The following is a 12,487-nucleotide window of genomic DNA, read 5'->3' as shown; positions in this document are numbered from 1 at the left end:
TGATGTAGCATTCTCATAGAACATGTTGAGAGGAATTCCGTCATTTGTTGTTCGCTGGCGAATGTGTTTCCAAAGATGCTGTGGGTTCTCCTTGACATCGTTTTCGACGCGGAGCACGTAAGACCTGAAGCATGCTTGGTTCAGAGAGTTGAATTGGCGCTCTAATTCCCGTACAAGTGCCTTTTGGTCTTCGCCTCTCGATCGAAAGTAACGCTTTCGTGTCTTCCTCAATCGATTTCGCAAATTACGTAGTTCCCCCGACCACCAGGGACGTCTATTTCCTACATTGACCAATCGTTTCCGTAACGGTACATTTCGATGAATGATCGTGTCCAGCTCCAGATAAAATCTGTTCGCAGCGTCGTCCACAGTTCCGATAGTGAGAATTTTAGCCCAGTCAATTGCAGCAATTTGCCTGTTCATTTCATCTAAATCGCATCGTCGAAAATCGTAAAAATACTCCTCGTCTCGATTTGTCGATGTCATGCCCAATGCAACATGCTTCATTACAAAAGGCTTATGATGACGATCTACATTCATTAATGGCAAGGGAGGTTCAAAAATTTCACAATTCCCAGTGTCATTCACAAAAACTAAATCTAGCATTCGACCGTTGGCATTCGTCAAATGGTTGATTTGCAGCAGTCCAGTTGTGAGGACCGATTCGAGTAAGGAAGACTCATGTTCGGAAGTAGCATTGGTGGGAATGAAACACCCAAAATCCTCATCGAAACACCAATGTAGTAGAGGCAGATTATAATCTCCTAACACCACTATCTGATCGCAATCTCTCATTTGGTTACAGATGCTTGAAACGCATCCACCATGCCGTTCGTATTCGGTTGGTTCAGTGTTGGGTGGAAGGTATATCGCGCAAACAAATAATGCACTGTTCCCTTCAGCCACACGCACAATGATTTGTTCCAGATGGGAAGCATCATCAACGTATACAGTATCGCTTTGTAGGTAGCGTTTCACACCGATCAGCACTCCACCACCACGCTGGAATTGGCTTGTGATGGGGCTTCGGTCACAACGGTAAATTACGTACTCGTCAGTCAACTCAGTGTTAAGAATTTTATCGTGTAACCAGGTTTCGGTAAAAACAACGATGTCGTAGTCGCATGAAGAGAGAGCCATGTGCAGTTCGTTTGTTTTTGTGCGGAGTCCACGCACATTCTGATAATACAGAGTGAGTGGGTGGTGTACGGAAGATCGGTCAGGCTTGCAATCAGAAATCGTGACGGGAGAGACGGTGATCGGCGATGGGCTAATGTATATTCTGTCGTCAGTTGTGTGCGGGTTTACATCGAGTGCGGGCGAGTCTGGTAACGTGTGCTCAGATAGTCGGTTTTCTTCATCTTCCAAATTGAAATGTGTTTCGTGAGTGAGAATCGAATTCACGGAAAATAATTCCTTTTTGCCATGTTTCAGTGGATAGTGCGGTGTTTTTTAGAATCGGAGCAATACCGACCTTGAACGACACAAAAGTGAGTTCGTCAAGATTTTTACCTTTGGGAACTAACTTTCGGACGTCGACGGTCTCACTGCTGTTTAGATTGCTCTTCACCAGTTCGCGAATATTTTCCTCAGTCGCTTTGGGGTCGAAGCCAGACAGGTACATCCAAAACAAATCAACTTTCTCCTGACGGACTGCTAGTGGTACTATCACGGATGGGTCGATTTCTTTGGTGCCAGTAGACAGTTCAGCACAGGATTCGTCGTCGACTCGAGGACGTTTCCTAGAGATGTCCACAGGATTATTTCTGCGTGGTGTTGTGAGTCGAGCAGGTAAGGCGGTTGGCAGATGATTCAGGATTGTGTTTTCGTTGATCTCTTTTCTCAACTCCGTGAGGGCTTTGTTGTGATCATCTTTGTTAGCTTCAATTGCACTGTTGGTGGATGAAATAGCTTGACGAAAATTCGCGTTTTTCATCATTTTGGTGCACGCGTTACACATCCAAAATACCTGGGCACAGGTTTTAATCACATCACGGGTAGCGTCAGAAATCTTCACGCATTTCAAATGGAAAGTGGATCGACAGAAACCATTACAGATAATTTCATCTGCTTCACTCATCTCCAGAGCACAGGAGCAGCAAACCGAAATGGCGTCCATGGTTTGTTTGGCAAAGTTTCTCGAATTATTCGAAAATATTTCGATATTTGCAGCCTTAGGCACTTGTACTCCAGATGATTATGATGAAGTGATGATCGATTTATACGTTGACACAAAAAGCGTTGCACAGGATCGTTGAAGACAGGAAAAATATTGATTAGAAAATTTACGGCCTACAGAAACACAAGCGGTTTGTTTACCTTCTTCTTTGTTGTTTGTTGTTGTTCTGATAGCCATGGTTAAACGAAGAATCCCCAACGCAAGTGTAGAAATATGTATAAGTTCTCTGCTTATGAGACGAACCAGTTGAATGTTTCGTGGTGTGGATGGCACACATCAGCAACAGGTATTAGATCAAACGGCTGAAGTCGAAATCTGAAAACGTAGCTTAAGTTTGAAATCTTGAGCGATACCACAAGCCGGACGCTCGATTTGTCTAATAATAGTAGTAATGGTGCCTAACGGGCTTGATTCTTGACTGCACCATAGATGAGTTTATCACGAGCCGAAATCTCATAAACCAGATGCTGATCAACAGCTCAGCAGGCTTCTGGCTACGAGGTGCTCCTCGCTAAGCAGGTTCGGAGGAGCTTTTACCAGCTCGAAAGCGAAAATGGAATGAAACCGAATCCGGCGAAGGAAGCTTGCTTTAAACCCTTAGATTAGCAGATGATGCTCCTCCCATTCGTGCTCTTCTCTTCTAGTCGACCAATCTGGAAAATGGGTATGTGCCAATAATGTGTTGGGCTTAGAATTACTTAAAAATTGCGAAAAATTATAATGCGTGAGAAATTGATCAAACATGAATAGTTGGAATGCTTGACCTTTACTAAATATTCTCTAGTTAGCTATTGATAATCAATAGTTTTCTTTAGTATGAAGGTGAATATCTGATTAATGGGTGCCAAAATGATGAAAATTGTTCAATCAGAATTTCTCTTGAAAACCATTCTAAATATGTCGCAATTTTGTTACATGTGATAATTTTCATAATAGAAATGCTCCCATAAAATATGGCAAATCAATGACACTGTTGGAAATGCCACTCTAGTTTACAATCGTTGTGAAATGTTGAGCACTCACCCCGACGGCACAGCAGCAGCTTCCAAGAATAATCTCAAATTGTCGTGCCTTCAATTAATCATGACTAATTAAATTTGGTACCGTAAAACGGGGTAACTTTGATAGTTTTTTCGAAGAAAACTTGAATATTTATGCATGCTGTTTCAAAGAATAATAATTTATATTTTTAAAACAAGTACTGGCATCCTAGCTATCGATTGCAGTTGATAGTTTTCCAAAAGATTTATTTTGAATGGATATATAATTTTTCATATAACCGAAAGTTGGTTTTCTGTTTTGGGGTAACTTTGATAATGGAGTATGAATCGAACAAAATTGAATGAATAACGAACATTTGTAGGACATTGCATACCTCTAGGCGTTTAACGTTATATGGAAATTTATGACTTAGATTACAAAAATGGTTCCAGTTTGTGAAAATGCTATTCGCTAAGAGATTTGAGACCGTATTCAAGTTCTATGATAACTAGGCTGTCAAAGATCAGTGGCCAACTATTCAAAACTACATCAAATAGTGATCGTAGAACAGATTGTTTGTAAGCGTTTCGAAAATGCTAAAATTGTGTCAATTTTTAATATTCGTATAAAAAGCCCAAAATGCACTTGATTCCAATGAAAACAGCTTTAACATGAAGTGTCATACTAATACTCTTTACTTTTGCATTTGTTTTGCTTAACTGATTAACAGAAACTTCGTTATTTCGTTTAATATGCTGTGGGTCTCGCACTATCAAAGTTACCCGCATTATCAAACTAACCCCGTTTTACGGTACGAAACTTCTGTGAGATTGATTAAGGAGTATAAGATGTAATAAGGTCGGAAATATTATTCTTTCAACTCTTTTCCACAAATTTGATGGCCCTGACAAGGGCCGATGGCTTTCTTAGCTTCGATGCGGTCACAGATAAATAGCACTGCGGGATTGATCAGTTGATTGCCATGGTCCGTGGATGGCGCACAACAGCAACGGGTAGTGGATCACCGGGCACAAGGCGAAATCTGGAAACGATGCTCACTCTTGAGCGATTTCATAAGTCCGACGCTCAATTCGCTGCTCTTTTCTCTTCGGATCAGCAACTCTGGGGGCTTCTGGTATTTGGCTCCTAACGGGCTTGCTTCTTGACCACCGATCACCAAACGCTGGATCGCTAGCTTGAAGGTCAGCAGGTGCGGACGTCGCTGCACAGGATCGGAGGAGCTCTTGCCAGCTCGGAAGTCGAAACGGAATGAAACCGAATCCAAAGAAGGAAGCATGTTATATACCCTTAGATTAGCAGATAATGCTCCTTCCTTTCGTGCTCTTCTCTTTCTAATCGACCAATCTGGGAAATGCATATGTGCCAATAATGAGTTGGACTTAGAATTACTTGATAATGCGTGAGGAATTGGTCGAGCATGAATGAAAGGGTTGGCATTTACTAAATATTCAATAGTTCGCTATTGATAATCAATAGTTTTCTTTAATATGAAGGTAAATTTCTGATCCATGGGTGCCAAAATTATGAAAATTGATCAATGGGAATTTCTTTTCAAAAGCATTCTCAACATGTCGCAATTTTGTTACATGTGATCATTTTCGTAATCGAAGTATTCTCATAAAATATGGCAAATCAAAGACACTGTCGGAAATTCCACTCTAGTTTACAATCGTTGTGAAATGTTGAGCACTCACCCCGACGGCACTGTAGCAGCGTCCACGAATAGTCTCAAATTGTCGTACCATCAATTATTCATAACAAATTAAATATTGTACGAAGCTGCGAGATTAATTGAGGAACAGGATCGGAAATATTATTCCTTCAACTCTTTTCCACAAATTTGATGGCCCTGACAAGGGCTGATGGCTTTCTTAGCCTCGATACGGTCACAGATAAATAGCACTACGGGATGTTATCAGTTGATTGCCATGGTCAAACGGGGAATTTGCTTATACGACGAACCAGCTGAATGGTTCGTGACGTGGATGGCGCACAACAGCAACGGGTTGTGGATTCCCTGGAACAAGTCGAAATCCGGAAACGATGCTCACTCTTGAAATCTTGAGCGATTTCACCAGTCCGACGCTCGATTAGCAGCATCTCCTCGGATCAGCAACTCTGAGGGCTTCTGGTTCCTAACGGGCTTGCTTTTTTTTTTTTTTTTTACTTAATCATTTATTTATTAGGCTCATGCGCCATTAGGCATTACGGAGCCGAGTTCTTTTGATTTTATTTACAAATTCATGGTGGTTTCTTAATTTTCTATGTTAGTTTTGGGGAACCGAAAAACTCGCGGTTTGGTCGAGGTTAGGGGTAACAATAATTTCAAGGATGGGAAAGGACAATGGGATCGTTCCGTTGACATTCAGCAGCTTTAAGTTGTGACGTGTTTGCTTTGCTGCTGGTCGAACGTTGAGTGGACAATGACAACCTGTAACGATACAAAAAGACGGGTTTCGAGGGGACACAAGGTGGACAAGTGGACCGACAAGAAAGAGGAGTTAAACAATGATGTTAGCTTGTTTCAAAAAATTGTACATCAGCTTCATGTACACAAAATCAAGTTTACCCAACACATCCCTAATGTCTTCCTTTTCTGGTTTCCCTTGGGCCCTGAGGGATGCACAAAAATCAGATCTGGCAAAACCGTATTCGGGGCATTCCCAAACTACGTGGTTGATATCCTGGTAACCTGCACCGCAGCTGCAGTGATTGCTATCTGTGAGCCCTATTCGATAGAAGTGAGAGCCTAGAGAGTAGTGATTGGACATAAGACGACACATTACCTTAATAAAGTATCGGCTTAAGTCCAACCCCTTGAACCACGGCTTCTTCGATACCCGCGGGAGAATGGAATGTAACCACCTGCCCAACTCTCCGGCATCCCACTTTTGTTGCCAGCTGACCAATGCATGTTGACGAGCCATTGAAAAAAATTCATTGAAGGCGATTTGTCGATCATAAATATCGCCTTCCATAGCGCCCACCTTGGCAAGCGAGTCCGCTTTCTCATTACCCGAAATCGAGCAATGCGAAGGGACCCAGGCCAAGGTGATAGTATATGATTCATTCGATAGAGCACTCAATGTAGATCGTATTTCACCGAGGAAATACGGAGAGTGCTTTACCGGCCTCATTGAACGAATAGCCTCTATGGAGCTAAGGCTATCCGTAAAAATGAAATATTGATCAGAGGGAAGAGAGGCAATTCGCTCTAATGCGTAATGTATAGCCGTTAATTGTGCGACATATACGGAGCAAGGGTTCTGAAGTTTATATGCGGCGCTATGAAACTGTTATATACACCAAATCCAGTGGAATCATTTATTTTTGACCCGTCTGTGTAAAACCTTTTATCGCAGCTGGCGTGACCGAACTTGCTTGCAAAAATTTTTGGTATTTGCTCCGAACGAAGCAGATCTGGTATTCCACGGATATCTTGCTTCATGGTCAGATCAAAAACTACAGCGGAACTTGAGAAGTCAGGGAAGCAACCGTGATTGGGAAGATTCAAAGAAGGGTTAACCTCCAGAGTCATGTACGCGTAGTACAATGTCATGAATCTTGTTTGAGGATTTCGTTCGATTAGCTTCTCAAAATTTTCAATTACCAACGGGTTTAACACTTCACAGCGGATGAGGAACCTTAACGACAATTCCACGAACCGATCTGATAAAGGCAGTATTCCTGCTAATAACTCTAAGCTCATGGAATGAGTCGAGTTCATACAGCCTAAAGCGATCCGAAGACAGCGATACTGAATACGCTGAAGCTTCAGAATGTGTGTTTTCGCGGCGGATTGGAAGCAAAAACTACCGTATTCAAGAACCGACAGAATCGTGGTGCGATATAGCTTTATCAGATCATCCGGGTGGGCTCCCCACCATGTTCCTGTGAGTGTACGCATGAAGTTGATTCGTTGTTGACACTTCTGATACAGATATCTTATTTGTTTTCCCCAGGTGCATTTAGAATCTAACCAGACCCCTAAATACATATGTGATAAACCTTGAGAGAGTTCCTTACCCATGAATTGAAGCTCTAGATCCGCAGGATTACGCTTCCTAGAAAAGACAACTAACTCAGTTTTCTCCGGAGAGAATTCGATACCCAGCTTTACAGCCCAGGCGGACAAATTGTCCAGAGTATCTTGCAACGGTCCTTGCAAATCGTCCGCCTCTGGTCCTGTGACAGAAACAACGGCGTCATCCGCAAGCTGTCTTAACGAGCAATTTCTCATGAGACAATCATCAATATCTCTTACGTAAAAATTGTAAAGAAGAGGACTTAAACACGAGCCCTGGGGGAGACCCATGTAACTTATTCGCAAAGTTGTCGAGTTTCCATGTGAGAAAAACATATACTTCTCAGACAACAAATTGTACAAGTAGTTGTTCAAAATCGAAGAAAGTCCACACTCGTGGAGTTTGTCTGAAAGGACATCTACGCAAACTGCATCAAAAGCCCCCTTAATATCCAGAAAGACTGAGCCCATTTGTTCTTTTTGAGCATAGGCCAGTTGAATTTCAGTAGAAAGCAACGCAAGACAATCGCTCGTTCCTTTGCCTCTGCGGAATCCAAATTGAGTATCTGAGAGAAGGCCATTCGATTCAACCCATTTGTCCAGCCGAAAGAAAATCATCTTCTCTAACAACTTCCGAAGACACGACAACATCGCAATAGGACGGTACGAGTTGTAGTCCGAAGCAGGCTTTCCTGGTTTTTGAATGGCAATAACTCTCACTTGTCTCCAATCATCCGGAACAATGTTGCTCTCCAAGAATGCATTGAATAAGTTCAACAAGCGCCTCTTCGCGACGTCTGGGAGGTTTTTGAGCAAGTTGAACTTAATCCTGTCCATACCTGGGGCAGAATTGTTACATGAAAGGAGAGCAAGTGAGAATTCTGCCATCGAAAAAGGTGAGTCCATTTCATTTCTTTCGTCTGGATAATCTCGTGTGATCGTTTGCACTTGGACAGAATCCGGGCAAACTTTCTTCGCGAATTCGAATATCCATCGAGAAGAGCTTTCACGATCCTCATTTACCGATACCGCATTGCGCATTCTTCTTCCGACCGTCCAAAGAGTTCGCATCGACGTTTCCCGTGATAGACCATTAACGAAATTCCTCCAGTAACCGCGTTTCTTCGCTTTCACGAGGCTCTTGAACTTGCGGTCAAGAGAACAATACCGATCGTAGTTATCGCGCGTGCCACGTTTCCGATATTCTTTAAACGCATCTGATCTTTCACGATAGACTCCGGTGCATTCACCATCCCACCACGGGGTGGGTGGCCGACGTCGTACTGAAGATCCTGGAACCGGTTTACGCTGAGCTTGAAGAGCACTGTTCATAATCAACGCGGATAAGAATTGATATTCTTCCAGCGGAGGAAGTATCTCGACCGATTGCTCACCTACGGAGATCGATTCAGCATATTTTCCCCAGTCGATATGCTTCGTGAGGTCATACGCTACGTCGATCTGGTGTGTTCGACACGGATTATTGGTAACTGAAATTTTGATAGGCAGGTGATCACTACCATGGGGATCCTGAATTACTTTCCACATGCAATCCAATGATAATGAATTCGAACAGATTGAGAGGTCTAACATACTTGGGGGATCTGGAGGTTTCATACGAGTTGCTTCCCCAGTGTTTAAAATTGTCAGATTGAAGTAGTCACAAAGATCATATATCAATGTTGCGCGATTGTCGTCCCTCGGTGACCCCCAGGCTGTACCGTGAGAATTAAAATCTCCTAGGATCAACCATGGCGCAGGCATAGCTTCGCATATTGCCGCAAGGTCTCTGCGAGATACTCTAGCATTTGGCGGTATGTATACACTGGCTATGCTGAGGCTTTTACCTCGAGCTGTGATATGACATGCAACTACTTCAATGCCTGTCATCGAGGGGAAGTCGATTCTGTAAAAGGAGTGGAGCTTATTAATCCTTAAGAGCACCCCTCCGTATCCATCCCCTCGATCCAGACGAATAATATTGAAATCGTGGAAAGAGACAGTTTTATCAGAAGTGAGCCAGGTTTCACAAAGAGCAAATATGTCGCAGCGAATGCTGTGAACTAAAAATTTGAACGCCTCCATATTTTTCATAACACTTCTACAATTCCACTGTAGCACTTCGATCATATCTCCGACCTCATTGACCATATTAGCCATCGAAAGATATAAACGAGTCAAGAATCGGCCACTTTGAAGCTATTTGCTTCAGAAAAGGTTTCACCAAGGAAAGTGCCATGTTGAGCAGGTTCCTCGTTTCGGGTGAGAATTGAAACATTTCGAAAATGAAATCCACTATCCCAGAAAGAGTCAGTTTTCCGGGAGCATTATTTTGCTCCTGCTGACGAATTGGTTGTTCTTCTGGGCAAAAAACTGGGACAACTGGGGTTTTAGAAGTTCCCGGAAGTGACGGAAACTCTCCAGCTGAAAACTTGAAGCCTGGAGGTGACCCCTTTTTGGTGATTCCGCCATTTCTTGATTTAGTCAAAGGCTTTGAAGAAGCGTTTTGATCAACAGGGACGTTCTGAGAAGCCTGTTGCTTCAAGCGCCGTTTTGTAACAGCACGCTTCCTTTTCGTCCCTGTCTCAATTATTGTATACTCTTCTCCATCCTCAGAGTCAGAGCATTGGTCGTTATCCGGCAGGGATGCGAAGATATTGCTACTTTGAAAGGTATGGGCCGATGGAGCAACAGTCGGAGCGATCTTTTTCAGCATGTCTGCATAAGAACGCCTGGACCGCTGTTTCAGAGAGTTTATGGTATGTTTCTCCCGCTCTATGTACTTCGGGCATGCACTGAGTTCGTGAGGAGCTTGGCCGCAAGAGGTACATTTTGGCTCCATATTGCAGGAACCTTCGGCATGTTGTTCGCCACACTTACTACAACGTGGTTTGTTGCTGCAGTAAGGTGCAGTGTGGCCCAACTGCCGGCACTTTTCACAGTGCATAACCGTCGGTACATAGAGACGAACAGGTAACCGAAGACGCCCAATCACGAGGACGCTTGGTAAGGCCGAACCGGAGAAGGTTACACGGAACGAATTTGACGGCTGTTTTGAGCCATCAGGCAACACTTTGTTCATTTGATTGGCATCAAGAACAGGAGCCAGCGGAACGGCACGATTTTTAAACCCACCAGCTCCCGACATGATGTCTGCGCGAGTCAAATTGTGCTCCGTGACCACTCCATAACATTCGACCTCGCGACTGGGAATGTAGACTCTGTACTCCATCGAAAAGAGCTCAAAGGCAGCAATTTTGTTCGCCTGGTCGCGATCACTGACGGTGACACGCAACTTATCACGGCTGGGTGAATCTATCTCGAGGATACCTCGAAACGATTTTGCCAGATCCCTTTCAATTTGGAGTTTGTTCAACGGTTTTCCATTCGCTTTGGGCCGAAAGAAAACCAGAAAGGGACCCTTAGATCCGGGTGGGTAAGCTTTATGGCGGGGGGGTGCCGGGTTCAATGAGGAACCAGAGGGGGAGAACGCATTGGATTGGCTTGAACTGCCAAGCAGACCAGAATTAGTAACCGTTTGCTTTTGAGACGAATGCGGTGAGTCATGAACAGAGAGATTAACCGTAACATCTCCTGACAATGCAGTACCTGAGTGTACTGAAGGCACAGCTGAAGGAGATAAAGGAGGAGAAGGAGTACCATCATCGATGGTCTCCATGGCCTCACAGTGTTGGGTTTTTAGAATTTTATTCATCTGACCCAAAACTAACTCATCGTCAGAAGAGACTAAATATTCCGGCGTGCCCCCGCCAGTATCATTTGGTTCCATTGCGGAGCAATTTTTGCTCTACCACAAAGGAAGATCAACACAGCGCTAATGAGCGAATTAACTTCACTTAATTTGATCACACTATTGCCAAAGGAATTAAATAAAAACCAACTCACGTACTACAACTAGTTTGGCGAGAAATTCCTAATAGTGTAAAAGATATTAACGAGAGAAAAAAAATAATAATGATAACAAAAAAAAAAACAAAACAAAAGAAAAAAAAATATATTATTGAAAAAAAAAATAGGGAAAAAAATATTTACAGAAAACAATATTTCATAATAAAAAAAAAAATATAAAAAAAAAAATAAAAATATATACAAACAAATATATAAAGAAAAAAAAAATTTGCGCAGTAAAACACTCCGAGACCACTGTGTCACTCGGTGTGTGAAATTTACTTCAACAAAATGTTTTGAAAAAAAATCAAAAATATATCAATTAATTGAGCGAAAGTACACTTCGAGACCACTGTGGGAATATCACTCAAACAACGGAGACTAACAGCAACCAAGTAGTGCGGATGGTATGCGACTGGAGAGGAACAATACCTACAATCTCCTTTCTGCTGTTGTAGCTGCGCTGCGAGGACAGATGTACCGGCGTGGTGCGATCGTCTATTTCTGCAGCTTGGTTTGAAGCGATGGAATGATGACGCCGATCGCTTTTGTTCTACCACGTGGTGCGATTTTGATGATGCCTCTTGTGGTATTATCGCCACCGATTAATGCTGGTGGTAATGATGATGTTAAAGATGTTCAGTCTACCAATCTGGGCTCGGCCAATACTAGCTGCTCCTTGTGCGGGTGCACTATCGGCGGTATGATTTTCAATCGGCCAGCGAAAAAACCCATAAACTTGGGAAAAACACTTGGGAAAAATAAACTTCGATTGATCGTAGATCACAAAGCGCGATAGTCGACTGACTCGGGCGAGCACTCAACAAGGAATGACGGGCTTGCTTCTTGACCACCGATCACGAGTCGAAATCTGGGAGCGCGGATAAATTTGCGGCGGCGATGACGATGGATTGCCATCGTCATCGCCGCCGCAAATAAATTTCGCGTCTTCCTCTTCCGACGACACAAATTGGACTGTGACGCGGGTGCAAAAGCAAAGCGAGAATGACTCGCCCGATCGTGTTCACAGTCCGACCGCAAAAAGAAGACTGAGGGAAGAAGCAGGGACCCGTTTGCTTTTATAGTGGGAAGCGATACCGTCGAAAAATACTCAAACGTGATTGGTTGGATAAGAAAGGGGTCAACATTTATCAAATTTTCAATAGTTAAACAATAAAATTCACTTATCGGATATATTACTTACGATGCGTAGATACATTTCTGATCGAATGATACTAAAACCGTAGTAATTGGTTCATAAACAACTGAGTTATTAACGTTCAAAATCTTCCCTAATTTCGTTACATGTCTCATTTTTCGTACTTTTAAAGTGCACCCCAATATAGAAAACAAAGACGTAGTCCTACGTCAAA

Source organism: Aedes aegypti, chromosome 1 (genome assembly GCF_002204515.2).
Source record: "Aedes aegypti strain LVP_AGWG chromosome 1, AaegL5.0 Primary Assembly, whole genome shotgun sequence".
Lineage (NCBI taxonomy): Eukaryota > Metazoa > Arthropoda > Insecta > Diptera > Culicidae > Aedes > Aedes aegypti.
This window is presented reverse-complemented; position numbering follows the sequence as displayed.